Here is a 15,242-nt window from a genome sequence, read left to right on the forward strand (position 1 = left end):
CCCCAAAATTACCTACATTTTATCCATGATTCCCATATTTTTCTCTAGAGAGTTATATCAGCAAGTGGACAGACTTTTAACTCAGTTCTTATGGAACAATAGAACACCTAGAATTGCCTTGTCCAAATTGAAAGGTACAAAATCGGAGGGAGGTGTTAACTTTCCTGATTTTTACACTTACCACCAGGCTTTCATACTACAACAGGGCTTCTGCCTTTTCACTCTGGATAATTCCCCTATGGAGAAGCCCTGTTGGGCCCTTATAGAAGAATATCGTATCGCCCCTATATCTATCCACTGTTCCCCAGGTATGCCTCTTACTCCTACTCTCATGACCAACCAAATCCTGTGGTCACTCCATAGAGCTTTGCAAGAATTTGATGCGCTTAATCCTCCTCATATCCCTTCATGGCAGAATTCACAACTCACTCCAATATGGCATAACCCCAGAATAAAAATGGATGGCCACCCAATAAATTGGGCTCAATGGCAGGATAAAGGAATTTGGTTGCTTTCCTCTATTATGCCTGAAGACAGTATATTACCCTTTCAACAAATTAAGGAGAGTTTTCACCTTCCTCATACTCAGTTTTATGCCTGGTTGCAATTGCGCAATGTTTTGCATGGTCTGAAGGGGTCAATGCAGTTAATTCAAACACCGCCTTACCTGATCACAGTTTACCTAGAGCAAGGCCCTAAAGATCATTTAACGTCTCAGTTATATAAAATTGTTAAAAGCCTCTCGCTGCGTCCTACCTCCAAGAAATTACATTCCAAATGGTCCTCTGAGCTTCAGTTCAATCCCTCGGATAAGTTGTGGTTATACCTATGGGCCTCTTCTATTCGTATATCCCTATCCACTAGTATCACACAAACATCCTATTTTTTTTTGTTGGAAATATCTTTATTATTATCATCAACCAAGGCTTCAAAGTAGCCAACCAACATGTAACATGAAACAGAAGAGAAATGAACTGCCACGCTAACAAAGGCAATCTAAGAGCACCATAACGTTCGGGTACAACAGGATGACCCCTAAACACGGAGTATCATTATAACCGTATACATACAGTCCATATCTAGCTGAGATCATGTATGTTTACAGAGCTCAAAATAAAGAAACCTTGACTAACAAGTTTTTGCATCGAAACTGCAGCCCCCTCCCCCCCCCTTCCCCCCACCCGTATAGGATAGTCACCCTCCGCAGAAGGCACATAAGAGGATTAATCAGCGTGAAAGGCTTAGTCTGTTATTATCCCCGTACAGATGCCCAGGGCGTAATATCTAGTCAAGGCTAGGACATAAAAAGAAAAAGAAAAAGATAGAAAGATACAGTAGTTCACTTAGTAATGTTCAATTACAGACTGTGCAGCAAATCCCATCAAACAAGTGCATTATCCATATTCAGTCCCTCTCATACTGTATAAATACAATGTTTGGGTACATTGCAAATCTGTTTGGAGTTATGGTCTCGCCCGACCAATAGAAGTCCTTTCCTCTGTCAGGCTCGGTAAGAAAGCCGACACTGCGCTTGGTAAGCGATTCACATAGTCCTTCCATATACTTGTCGTCCCTTTCCTGTATTTTGGCGGTCGCTGTTTAGCCGTCCGATATTCCATGTAGAGCAAGCCAGTAAGCTTTTTGTCCCAAATAGACAGGTATTTCGGTGACGGTTCCAACCATTGAGCCAAGATTGATACTTTCGCCAGCAACAATATCTTATGAAAGAAACCACTCTGAAAACAGTCCAATATACAGGTCCTATCAGTCCCCACTCCGAAAAGCCAGATCTGTGGTTCAAGTGGTAGAAGGGTTCCCCATAAGTCAAACAGAAACCTCTGCAAAGAAGTCCAAAAAGACTGCACCAAAGGGCACTCCCACAATGCATGATAAAAGTTTGGTATGGGGTGTTGACATTTAATACAGAGTTTAGAGGATGTCCCTCCTATATGATAGGCCACTTGTTGAGAGTAAAATGCCTGGAAATAGATTTGATAAAGTTTGTCCCGTAGAAGTACATTCTCCACCGTCTGCGAGATATTCCTTAAACTCCCAAGACAATCCGTTGCTGTTAATTGTACAGGTAGGAATCTATTCCATTTTTTCAAAAGCAACTCAGTGGGTGATGGATGAAGGAGTGGCACTACTGCCCCATAGTATTGGGCGCAGCGGTTACGTTTACCATCTTGTCCCAGTATAATTGTTATTAGTGTCTGAGAAGAAATGAAGTGTGGCTGGCTTTGTAATTGTTCAGTGATAAAGTGTCTGATTTGTAGATAACAGTAGAAGTCCGTATGTAAGAGTCCATACTGTTCTTTCAGTTCCTGAAAACTCAAAATGGTTAGAGGCTGAACAGACAACTTAAGAAACTGATACACATTTACAAGACCATTATGCGTCCATCTTTTAAAAGGTTCATGTTGCATACCTGGTATAAATAAAGGGCAGCCCAGTATAGGTAGGCATACTGTGCGCTCCGGCACCACCCCTACAATCTGACAGAGCCTTCGCCACATCTGCCGAAAGGGCTGAATGGTGACGCTGGACACCACAGCACTAGGCAACATGTCAACCGGGGCTTGAACCACCCCACTAATCGATAGGGGGGCAACCCACTTATTATAATGGTCCGTCGGGGAGCAATAATGTGTATTCGCAACCCAATCTCTAATATGTCTAAGCAAACTGGCATAGTTGTAAGCTCTTAGGTCCGGGCAACCCAGCCCACCGTCCAACTTTGATCTCATAAGTATGGACAAAGGAATACGCGCCCGTTTTCCCCTCCACAAGAAAAGACTCAAAGCCCTTCTAATTTCCTGGATATCCCGTTGTTTTAACCACACTGGGAGCATAGCAAATAAATATAGCCATTTGGAAATTTCCATCATCTTAACCAGTAGTATCTTTCCAGATATGGAAAGAGGGAGCTGTTCCCATGAATGTAGTTTGTTGATGAATTTAGTTTCAAGTGGGAGAACATTCAAGGCATATAGTCTCTTCGGGTCCGCTGGAATATAAATACCCAGGTACTTTAGAGACTGTTCTACCCAGCGCAAGGGAAAAGTACCCTGCCAACCATGGTGTAGGGTGCCTAGGACATCCAGAGCCTCCGATTTATCAACATTGATTTTCAAACCAGCAAAGGCACCGAATTCTCTTTGCAACCGTAGAACATGTGGTAACGCTTCAGCTGGGTTGCTGAGGATAACCAGCATATCGTCCGCAAAAGCAGCAACTCTAAACTCTGTTCCCTTTAACTGTACACCCTGTAACTCTGGCGCTTGTAAGAGTTTACGTAATAGGGGGTCCAAAGCCAGAATATATAACAGTGGGGAAAGAGGGCAGCCTTGCTGCACTCCACGCTGTATGTAGATTTCTCCCGAAAGAGTATCATTTGCCAAGATATGAGAGATAGGGCGTACATATAGGAGGGCAATGGCCTGAATAAGTCCAGTTGGAACACCATATCGAGACAACACAGAAAACATATAGTCCCAGGAAACCCTATCAAACGCTTTTTCTGAGTCAAACCCAATGACCATGGCCGGCAGGTGTTGTCGACGTGATGTTTCAATGGCTGTAAGTAAACGTATCACATGCGCCCCTGCACTGCGTCCCCCCACAAAACCCACTTGGGAGGGTGATATTATAGTGGGTAAGACTCTATTCATTCGGAGAGCCAAAATTCTGGCATATATCTTTAAATCATAATTTAAAAGCGATATGGGACGGTAAGAAGCCGCCATGAGGGGATCTTTTCCAGGCTTTGGCAACACCGTAATGAACGCCCTCGTAAACGAGGACGGGAAAGCTCCCTGCTGCCAAGCCCTATTGTAAAAGTTAGTCAAGGGGCCAACGATCTGCTCCAGTAATATCCTATAGTATTCCACAGGGAATCCATCCGGCCCAGGGGATTTTTGCCCCTTCCCCGTTCTTATAACCCCGCGGAGCTCCGCTTCACTTATGGGTCTACTAAGGAATTCTGTGAAAGTGGCTGGTACTTGTGGCAGAGTCAGATCCTGGAAGAAACGATCTTCCTCCAATACCCCTCCCCTCCGATCTTCCTGATATAAGCTTTCATAAAAAGACCTCAATGTTTCCAGTATCTCTTTCGAGGAGGTGACATATTGTCCGGAGCTGGTACGAAGCCCATTAATATACGATTTTTTCCGTTTGACCGCTACCAATCTTGCCAAAAGTTTGCTAGACTTATTACCAAATCTAAAGAAATGAAGAGCCGAAGCCGCCATCATGTTTTGGGCTCTTAAATGTAACTGGGCATTAAGGGCTTGTAAGCAGTTTCGGTAAACCTCCCTGTGCAGGGGAGAGGGGCAGCTCGCTAATTCTCGCTTTGCGTTCTGCAATTGAGCTTCCAAGCGGAGGATCTCCGCATTCAGCCGTTTGCTTTTGCTAATGGTATAGGCAATGACCTCCCCTCTGAGGACCGCTTTGCTAGCCTCCCAAAATAAAATGGGATCCTGAACATGCTCCTGATTATGGGAGGCATAGTCCTCCCATTTCCCTTGAAGATAACGGTGGAAATCAACATCTTTTTGCAGATGCCCCGGGAGTCTCCAAGGTTTCTTTTGTGTTCTATCAGTCTGAAACCTTACGTCCACCCATACTGGCGCATGGTCTGACACAGCAATCGACCCTATCTCAGCCGTGGCTACGCGGGAAAACATGTGCTCAGCTATTAAAATATAATCGATTCTAGAGAGGGTATAGTGGGCCTTAGAAACATGCGTGTAATCACGCTCCTCGGGGTGTAATACACGCCACGCATCCAATAACCCCAGTCGTTGGCAAATTTGGCCTACTCCCGAAGACCTCTGTGGACGGTAGCCCGGGGGCATCTGGGATTTATCAAGTTTGCCATCCATCACGCTATTCAAGTCCCCAGCAATCATAAGGTCCCCGTGTATCTGAGTTAGGAGATTGTTAGTCAGATTAAGAAAGAATGCTGGGTCCGGCGTATTGGGGGCATATATGTTACACAATGTGATTGGTCTACCAGCAAGAGTACCAACGATTATAATGTATCTGCCTTTATCATCATGAAATTCCTGGGTCACCGTGAGAGGGGTGTTTTTATTCACCAGAATCGCCACTCCCCCTTTCTTACCATTAGCTGGTGTATAGTAACAATCGGACACCCATTCCCTACAGAGCTTCGCACTCTCTTTGGCAGAGAGGTGCGTTTCCTGAATACAGGCCACATTTACTTTTAATCTACTTAAGTATTGGAGAACCTTCTTTCTTTTTATAGGCGAACCTAGCCCATTAACATTCCAGGAAATTACTCGATATTTATCCCCCATCTCCCTGTTTGAAAATGCAAGAATTACGGTACCTAAGAATCTGCAGGAGAGGGTTAAGCTCCCAGCCAAACCCAACCCTCAAAACAATGTCGCTTCCCTGTATAGCTAAAGCATTACACCCACAAAACTGATAAACCTGGGAACACATCCACGCTTCCCCCCTGTTCCATTCTAATAGAATCCCTACATCCGGGTGACCATCCCCATTCCCCATCCCCCCTTCCCATCCCATAGTACGTTCCCAATCCACAAGCCTCCCAATTACCGGAAGCCTTGATCCCAACCCTTCTGATGAATACCTCGCAGTATTAACTCCTTCGGAGTAAGGAAACGTGCAATATGTGGGGAGACACCGCGCTACCCCACCCACACTCATAAACATATTCCATTCATACACTAACGTTCAGTATAACTATAAAAGTTCAACTTGGAACATTTACACTGTTATCCTGGTAACCAGTCCAGTAGTAACCTTGCATTTGAATGTCCATCTTCATAGAAACAGAGAGCTGATCCTCTGCCAACACGCATTAGCCACTGTAATGTGTGTTTATAAATGCCTGCGCCTCTGTGGGGTCTTCAAAAAGCTTAATTTGCCCCTCATGCCATATGCGTAGTTTCGCCGGATAGCCGAGTGCAAACTTCACCTTTTTTGCAAATAGCAGGGAGCATGCAGGCGTGAACGCTTTCCGAAGGGCTGCCACCCTGGTCGAGTAATCCTGTACTATTTGGATTTTATGAGACTGGTACAAAATTTCCGGGGTAATCCGTGCCGCCTGTGCTATGCGCGCCTTATGTGCAACGTTAAGTAATTTTGCAATTACAATTCGGGGACGCACCTCCGCGGCCCTTTTGGGACCCAGTCTATGAGCTCTTTCTATGGCAATTACACCTTTCAGCTCTGGAAGAGAAAGTACCTCTGGCAGCCATGTTTCGAGGGTGTGCTCCAGCTGGTTATCCGCTAGCGATTCAGGAAATCCGATGAACCGTAGGTTTGAACGCCTTGCACGGTTCTCAAGATCGTCTATCTTGTCCGCTTGTTCTAGCACCGTTTTTTCTAAAGCCTGCAATTTGGACGTTTGCGCGTAGTGGTCATCTTCCAGGGTAGAAATCCGCCCCTCCACATGGTCTACTCGCGGGCCTAGCTCCGTTAACACTGCTTTTACCTCTTCCAGCTGAGTGCCGATTCCCGCCAGCTTTTCATCCAAAGCCGTATGAATAATTGCTTTTATGTCGCCTAAAAGCTGGTCGTTCCGAAGGCATTCCTGCAACGGAGGGTCCTTAGACGGCGTGAGCACAGTCGCCATCTTGTCCGAGCTCGGCTTGCTTTTTTCTTTTTCCTTCCGACACCCTCTGATCGGTTTTGCTGGAGTCGTTTTTTGCATAAAATTTACTATCGACATGTGCGCTAAGCTACTGAGGCTTTTTAAGAAAGTAGGTTCCAAAGTTCAAGGTTTTCGTGTGGGTAGAAGCAGCGCGGCATCCAGAGCTAAGCAAGACACGTCTAGCTCAGTCTATCCACATCACGTGACCAAACATCCTATTTTATTACTCATAGAGCTATCTGGACTCCATGGAAGTTGCACAAAGCTGGACTCCTCCCTACACATAGCTGTTGGTCCTGTTCCGCCAGTAAAGCAGATATAGGTCACATGCTTTTTTACTGCCCATTTGTACAGACATTCTGGCAACAACTATGGTCCACAGTCTCTAAAATATTGGCCTTTCAAACACTGATTACTTATTCTCTCATAATTTTAAAAGAGGCCCATCCCGATGTAAAACTCCCTCTATTTCCTAAGCGATTATTAAATTTCTTTCTAATCATAGCTTTGCATAATATTATGTCAAATTGGAAATACAGCGATTTGCTTTCTGAACATCTATGGTGGAACTCAGTGTGCCTATATAGCAAATATGAGAAACAAATGGCAGTTAAAACTAGGGATGTGAATCGTGTCCTCAATCGTCTTAACGATCGATTTCGGCTGGGAGGGGGAGGGAATCGTATTGTTGCCGTTTGGGGGGTAAAATATCGTGAAAAATCGTTAAAAATCGTTAAAAATCGAAAAATCGAAAAATCGAAAAACCGGCACATTAAAACCCCCTAAAACCCACCCCCGACCCTTTAAATTAAATCCCCCACCCAATAACTTAAATAACCTGCGGGTCCAGCGGCGGTCCGGAACGGCAGCGGTCCGGAACGGGCTCCTGCTCCTGAATCTTGTCGTCTTCAGCCGGCGCCATTTTCCAAAATGGCGCCGAAAAATGGCGACGGCCATAGACAAAAAAGATTGGACGGCAGGAGGTCCTTCCGGACCCCCGCTGGACTTTTGGCAAGTCTCGTGGGGGTCAGGAGGCCCCCCACAAGCTGGCCAAAAGTTCCTGGAGGTCCAGCAAGGGTCAGGGAGCGATTTCCCGCCGCGAATCGTTTTCGTACGGAAAATGGCGCCGGCAGGAGATCGACTGCAGGAGGTCGTTCAGCGAGGCGCCGGAACCCTCGCTGAACGACCTCCTGCAGTCGATCTCCTGCCGGCGCCATTTTCCGTACGGAAAATGGCGCCGGCCATACGCGTATGGCCGGCGCCATTTTCCGTACGAAAACGATTCGCGGCGGGAAATCGCTCCCTGACCCCCGCTGGACCTCCAGGAACTTTTGGCCAGCTTGTGGGGGGCCTCCTGACCCCCACGAGACTTGCCAAAAGTCCAGCGGGGGTCCGGAAGGACCTCCTGCCGTCCAATCTTTTTCGTCTATGGCCGCCGCCATTTTTCGGCGCCATTTTGGAAAATGGCGCCGGCTGAAGACGACAAGATTCAGGAGCAGGAGCCCGTTCCGGACCGCTGCCGTTCCGGACCGCCGCTGGACCCGCAGGTTATTTAAGTTATTGGGGGGGGGGGGGGGTTCGGGAGGGTGGGGGATTTAATTTAAAGGGTCGGGGGTGGGTTTTAGGGGGTTTTAGTGTGCCGGCTCACGATTCTAACGATTTATAACGATAAATCGTTAGAATCTGTATTGTATTGTGTTCCATAACGGTTTAAGACGATATTAAAATTATCGGACGATAATTTTAATCGTCCTAAAACGATTCACATCCCTAGTTAAAACTAATAGACTTGCTTCATGGTCTAGGATGTGGAAACCACTGGAACAATACATAACATCATGAGGTTACCCTCATTACTAGTCATGGCTGATAAATGACCTAGATGCTGATTTTGTTCCCTGAGGCGATAGGATCCTTCCCTCCCCCTCCTCCTCCTCGCTCATTATTTTTCTCATCTCCCCCTTTTTCCCACCTTCCCTTATTTAGCTCTTTCTTTTTCTCTTCCTCCTCCGTCTTTTCCCCTTTCTTTCTTTTCTATCCCTCGCTGTCTCTTCTTAAGTATTAAACACGAAGTTTATGTTTTCATGGAGTGCTTATGCCTGTAATATGTTATTACTCCTCTATCATTCTGTTTATAGGAGCATGTTATTGTAACTCCGTGTTTGTCATTTGGAAACTAATACAAAGATTTAAACATTAAAAAAATGAAATGCTCTCATTGATGCACATCTTCACTAGCTGTTTCTATCCAGTATCATTAATAATATCTCCAACAACTTAAATTTCTAAAATCATGAAAAAGTCAGTTTTATGTGAGATGTACAAAAATTCTAGAAGGGTGTCTGAAAACACCAAATGATTTTCAGCATTAACACTGCATAAAGGTTTGTACCCTGGTTCTCAAAGGGAAAAATCCAGTATCTATCTATCTATCTATCTATCTACCTTATAAATGGCCTGTGACCGACGGCCCGCAAATGCGCAGTAGAGCGCAGCTCTACTGCGCATGTGCGGGCAAGGATGTCGATCAGAAAAAAAAAATGGCGGTGGGGCCGCAGGAGCGGGAGGAGAAGCAGCGGCACCGCGCGCGCGCGGTGCCGCTACTTCTCCTCCCCAGATCTGCCGGCAGATCTCGGGGGGGTCACTGCCGCGCGCGCGGGAGTGACCCCCCCCCGAGATCTGCCGGCAGGAGCGGGAGGGAGTTAATGGAGCCGGGTGAGGGTTGCGGGAAGTCGCGCTTACGGCGCCGGGAGGAAATGGAGGTGGGTGAAGGGAGGGAGAGGGGGACTGAGTGAGTGGGAGGGAGAGGGGGACTGAGTGAGTGGGAGGGAGGGAGGGAGAGGGGGACTGAGTGAGTGGGAGGGAGGGAGAGGGGGGACTGAGTGGGAGGGAGTGAGGGAGAGGGGGGACTGAGTGAGAGGAGAGGGAGGGTGGAGAGGAGTGGGTGGGGGAGGGGGGTGGTGAAGAGTGAGGGGAGAGAGAATGAGGGGGAGGTGAGAGACAGAGGGATGTAGCCCGTTTTAACGGGCTTTACGGCTTGTATCTATATAAAAGGCTTGTGAAGGTTACACTGTCATGTCTGTCTGGCTATTAGGTGGTGCCCTAAACAGTGGAAGTTGCACTGTGCAAAGACAATATACTTAGCAAAGCCCTGTCTCTCATTCACATACACACACAGGCTCTTCTATTAATTTGTTAATATATTAAAAGAATATTTCCCTTTTCCACTTTTGTTTGGCTTTGAAAATGTGCATAAGTTGTGAACCAGACAACCCAAGCAATGCCAGGTACTTTACACACACACACACACACACACACACACACACACAGGGCATCTTCTTCAGGTGCTGCCAGGCCCCTTCTTCAGCTGCTGCAAGATGGAGTTTGCAGCAGCTCCTCTTCTCTGGCTGCTGTGAGATGAGACCCGTGGTGGCCATTCTGCAGGCCTCTTCCTTTGGTGTCAGGCAGCGCTGATTGTGTGAGCCTGAGCCGTTAGTGGGTGAGTTATGGTCCCCCAGGCCCTCCCCCCATGTCCATGCCCTGTTGTGGATTGTGAACTTGTTAAAAGATAGGAAACAGAGAGGAAGACTAATTGGCCAATGGACAGTAAATAGTGCAGTGCCCCAGGAATCTGTACTGGAGCCGGTGCTTTTTAATGTTCGTCTGTAACAATTTCTATTTACTGCTCTCAACAGTTAGGCAATGAGAAATGTCTAATATGCTGTCAATATAGTTTATAGAGAAGTTCCCTAACTGGTCAATTTTAAAAGCCCTTTGCACGCCAAAGCCGGGAGATACACACATGACTCAGCCTGATGCACGCTGCACAGATTTTAAAACCAGCACGAGTACGCATCCATGTCACGGTAGGCACATAAACATTTTTCTCACCAAAAGGGGAGTGGTGTGGGTGTGCTCTGGGTAGAGCATGGGCGGGACATGGTTGGACCGAGTCTGTAGCATGAATCCAGTGCGTAAGTATTTACGCATGTAAGTAACCGTAGGGGTCCCTTACCACGTAATTTTGCTTCTGCTGTGGACGGCATGTAAATCATATAAAAGAAAATATGCTAGTTAGCGGGGTTTTAAGGATCGGGGTAATAGGGTGAAAGGGAGGCAAGTTAGCTAGGGGATTTAGGAAGTCCTCTCCTTTACTGGGTTGAACTGGGAGCAAACTGGGAAAAAGGCCTATTGCGTCAGCACTATACCTACTAAAATTCTCCCCACTTCCGCGCTCGGCAATTGCATACACTTGTGCGCATCAATATAAAATCATGCGCGCATGTATTCGCAGATAGTTTTATAACACATATGTGCATATGTTATAAAATTGGCGCATCTATGTATGTGCGCCAGCAAAAGCACACGTCTTAAATTTTACCTCTAAGTATCTACCGAATATGCTTTCTGTTAATTACTTAATACAATATTTATTTATTTTATTTATTTATTTAAAGGCTTTTATATGCCGATGTTCATGTACTGGTACATATCACGTCGGTTTACATAGAACCAAAGTTGGAAATTACATCGAACAAGAGGTTACAAATAACAGGGCAAATAACAGGGCTAACTTGTAAGAGATTATAGAAAAGGTGAACATAAGAACATAAGAACATAAGAAAATGCCATACTGGGTCAGACCAAGGGTCCATCAAGCCCAGCATCCTGTTTCCAACAGTGGCCAATCCAGGCCATAAGAACGATTTAAAATTATTATTACAAAAAACACATAGTAAATAACAGTCAAGCTCGGATTAACGAAAGCCTTCTTAAGCCAGGGTGCATATTTTAGTCCAATTAACCGGCGAAATTATGGTTATGGCATCATATATCTGGCGTGGAGTAAGAAAAGCGTGAATCGGAGACCTTTAAGTGAATGCCTTTGTGAATAGCCAAGTTTTGAGCTTCTTTTTGAACGTTCGACAACAAGTTTCAAGACCAAGGTCTGTGGGGAGAGTATTCCAGTGAGAGGGGCTGGCAGTCGAGAATGCTCGTTTCTTGAGCAGTGACTTGGCTGGAGGTGCATATAAGGTGCCTAAGTAGCTGGTTCTGATAGGTCTCAGTGAAGCGTGAGGACGGAGTGGGTCGCTTAGATCTAGCGAAATTTGGGAATAAATGGTCTTGTGGGTTATGGTTAGTACTTTGAAAATGTGCGTATCTTATAAAATCCGTGGTCGGTGCGTGCAATGGGGTGCACATTTGTGCAACTTGCGCGCGCCGAGCCCTGCGCGCGCTGCCCGATCCCTCCGAGGCTGCACCGAAATCGGAGCGGCCTCGGAGGAAACTTTCCTTCTACCCCCCTGCACCTTCCCCTCCCTTCCCCTACCTAACCCACCCACCCCGGCCCTATCTAACCCTTCCCCCTACCTTTGTTGGCAAAGTTATGCAGGCCAGAGGCAGGTGTAACTCTGCGCACAGCAGAGGGCTACTGGCACGCCATCACCCGACCCGGGGGCTGGTCCGGAAACCTCGACCATGCCCCTGGGCCGGTGCCACACCCCCGACATGCCCCCCGGAAAGCCCCGAAAATCGTGCTGCCCACCCGGCACGCCCCCGACACGCCCCCCTTGTGAAGCCCCGGGACTTACGCGCATCCCAGGGCTTGCGCGCGCCGCCGAGCCTATGCAAAATAGGCTCGGCGTGCGCAGGGGTTTTTAAAAGGGTTGCGCGCATAACTTATGCGCGTAACCCTTTTAAAATCTGGCCCATAGGGTCTGATTCAAAAAGGCTTTTTTTAAAAATCATTCTTTGTCTATGGGAAAAAGTTTAGATGGTAATTTTAAAACGAGCACGCGTGCACCCATGTACACATTTATCAGAGCACAAGCTGGAATTTTTAATCGTGCATACATTTGCGTGCGTATATTTTAAAAATGTACAGCATGCATAAGTATGCTTCTAATTTCGAGAGGGAACTTGAGCAGTTAGCATGCGTGTCTTCCCTAGAATTTTAAAACATGCTCGCACGAAGCTCATTACCAGTTTCCCAGTTAGTCCACTGATTTGTCCAGTTAATAGTGAGATATGTCTGATCTTCTGGTTCTTCATCCTGCACACTGCCCCATTGACCCAGACCCCTCACCCTATCCTCTAAGCCATATAACTTGAGATCTACAGACTTGCTCCACATCAGGAGGAGCAGTGAAGTTAGGTGGATGGATATATCTTGTATGTGCGCTGCGGTTTTTGGTTTTAAAATTTGGATTTTATGCACATAAATGTTGGCCCTGACCTGGAATGTCCATGCCCCATCCATGCCCCCCCCCCCCCCCACCTTTTCTGTCCCCTTATTTCTCATGTGTGCATGAGTACATTCACACTTGTTTTTCTGCTTTTTAAAATACACATTGCTCGTGCATAGCCCATATGTGCGTATGTGGGCATTTTTGCTCAAGCAATGTTTTTAAAACTGACCTTTTAGTGAATCAGGCCAATAGCATTGCATTGAATTTTAAACCAATGAGGCTAGCAAGGCAACCTTTTGACATGCGTACTGAAACTAAAACTTTAACCATTAGCCTGTAATCAGTTAATATTTTCTGCCTTGTGGCTGATTGTGAATCAAGTATCTTGGACTTGGATACAATTTTTTTTTGTTTTGTTACATATGTTTACAATTTTTTTTACAAACTTATTTTATAACTAACTGAGGCCACCAGAATTCCAAGGATAATTCAAATTGCAACACTTCTATTTTTTTTTGTCAGCGTGCAGGACTTTTAGCTCATTTTGATTCACAGATTTGACAGAAATTGCAGATTTTGCTAACAAATTCTCAGAAACTTGGATGCACAGGCTTTGCAGGCCACTGCATGTATTTGCTGTTTTTTCTGTTTTATTTCTGTTTATTATTATTCATTTTATTATTTTACATTTTGCTATATTCTCACCATGGACCTTGGAAAAGTCATATGCTAAATACATTTGTATTGTGTTGTGTAAGCCAGTTGATATTGTTTTACTGATATGTTATAGGGGAAATGGGAATATGTATATATACTTATCATAACTGAAGTTCCCAACAACTATGAAATACTCAGAAATATTTTAGTATGACAGATGCTTAACTTTGTGGATCAAAAGAGTTGCAGGACCAATTTGTATAAGTTTCTTTCAGCTTATTTTTACTTTTACAATAGATTTTGAATATTTTAATTCTGAACTATAATCCTAAATTCTCTTGCGTGATGATCTATGGCTAAATGGAGTTGAGAAAAATCAAATTACAAATAAAAGAAGTCAGGAAGAGACCTTTATTATCGTTCTCTTAAAAACTACCATACGTGCTGGCGTGGGTGTGTTCCAATAAATCATGTATTATGTATTAATATACCAAGCGCAGTGGAGATCTAGAGCACACCAATAGGATAAATCTACTTTTTGAGACAGGGGTATGTCAGGGTACGTACACCATCTACAGGCACAAGAGCCTTGCTGATGTAGCAAAAGTAGTTTTTATTCAATTACCCTAATTATCAGGCAGACACAGTCCGTCACCGGATTCTTTAAGATTTGTGCTACTCTGCTCCCTTGACCGTATGCATGGTGTTTTGTTTGCTTTGTTTGAATATAACAGAGATTTGTCTTCGTATTGCTGAAGACCTTTCTGATCCCTAGCTCCGACCGTCCCAAAGCAGCCAGTGTGAAACATGGCCCGTGTCGGGGACTTAACAATGTTGTGACATTGATGTGTTTGACTGCTTTAATATTCAAGATCTGTCTGCCTGATAATTATTATAATTGAATAAAAACTGATTTTCCTATATCAGCAAGGCTCTTGTCCCTTTATGTATTACTGTCATAATCTAGACACTTTTTTTATTTACTAAATTCAATTTTGAAGCAGATACATTTGTGCTTTGAGGTTAACCTCTGAAAATAGGAATTAAAGGAAAGGACTCAATCTTGATAATAGTGGTACCAGCAAACATCGCTGTATGCAGAGTAATCAATCAGCAACATGTGAGGGTTGTTTAAAAAAAACATCTTAATTGATTAATAAGAAGAATATCCTGCAGATCAAAAGCAGATTCAAAGTATGACTTGTGTTAGATGTTTTGCTAGCTGCTGATAAGGTAACTAAGTTTGTCTAAGGAATTCTCTTTTTTACTATTGTGAACCTTGTTAGTGCTGTGACCGCCAGTCAATGATAATCATCATTCTCAGAATGTGCATTTCATTATCATTTTTTTAAAACTTTTAGCGAATCACAAATACCACTCTAACCAGCCCCTAAAAGGATTATATCAAAACACTGCTTTCCTGAAACTTTGAATTGCATGCTTACTTTCACAATGCTGAAGGATAGAGTTTGTTACTGGATTTTGTAATGGTTGAAAACGATGGGCTTCAGACTATCTGCACTTAAGAAGTTAAAAGCCACATTCATTCTGCTGAGCTTTTTAATTCCATATGGATTTAATTTCAGTAAACTTTCTGCATGTGGTTTTTAGTGCATCTGCTGCTAAACCAACCACTTTGTCCTTCAGAGTTAATGAGGTTATATAAGTCCTTTTTGTTCCTTGGTTAAAGTTTGGTACAAAGAGCCTCGAGAAATGTAGCATAAGGCTTGTTTGATAGTTATATTTATATT

General features: G+C 44.7%; 1 protein-coding gene across 1 annotated transcript in view; it reads left to right on the forward strand.

Annotated features, from left to right (window-relative positions):
• ADAMTS16 (ADAM metallopeptidase with thrombospondin type 1 motif 16) overlaps positions 1–15,242 on the forward strand; it is an 806,542-nt gene that overhangs the window by 429,592 nt on the left and 361,708 nt on the right.

Source organism: Rhinatrema bivittatum, chromosome 2 (assembly GCF_901001135.1).
Source record: "Rhinatrema bivittatum chromosome 2, aRhiBiv1.1, whole genome shotgun sequence".
In the NCBI taxonomy this organism is placed as follows: domain Eukaryota; kingdom Metazoa; phylum Chordata; class Amphibia; order Gymnophiona; family Rhinatrematidae; genus Rhinatrema; species Rhinatrema bivittatum.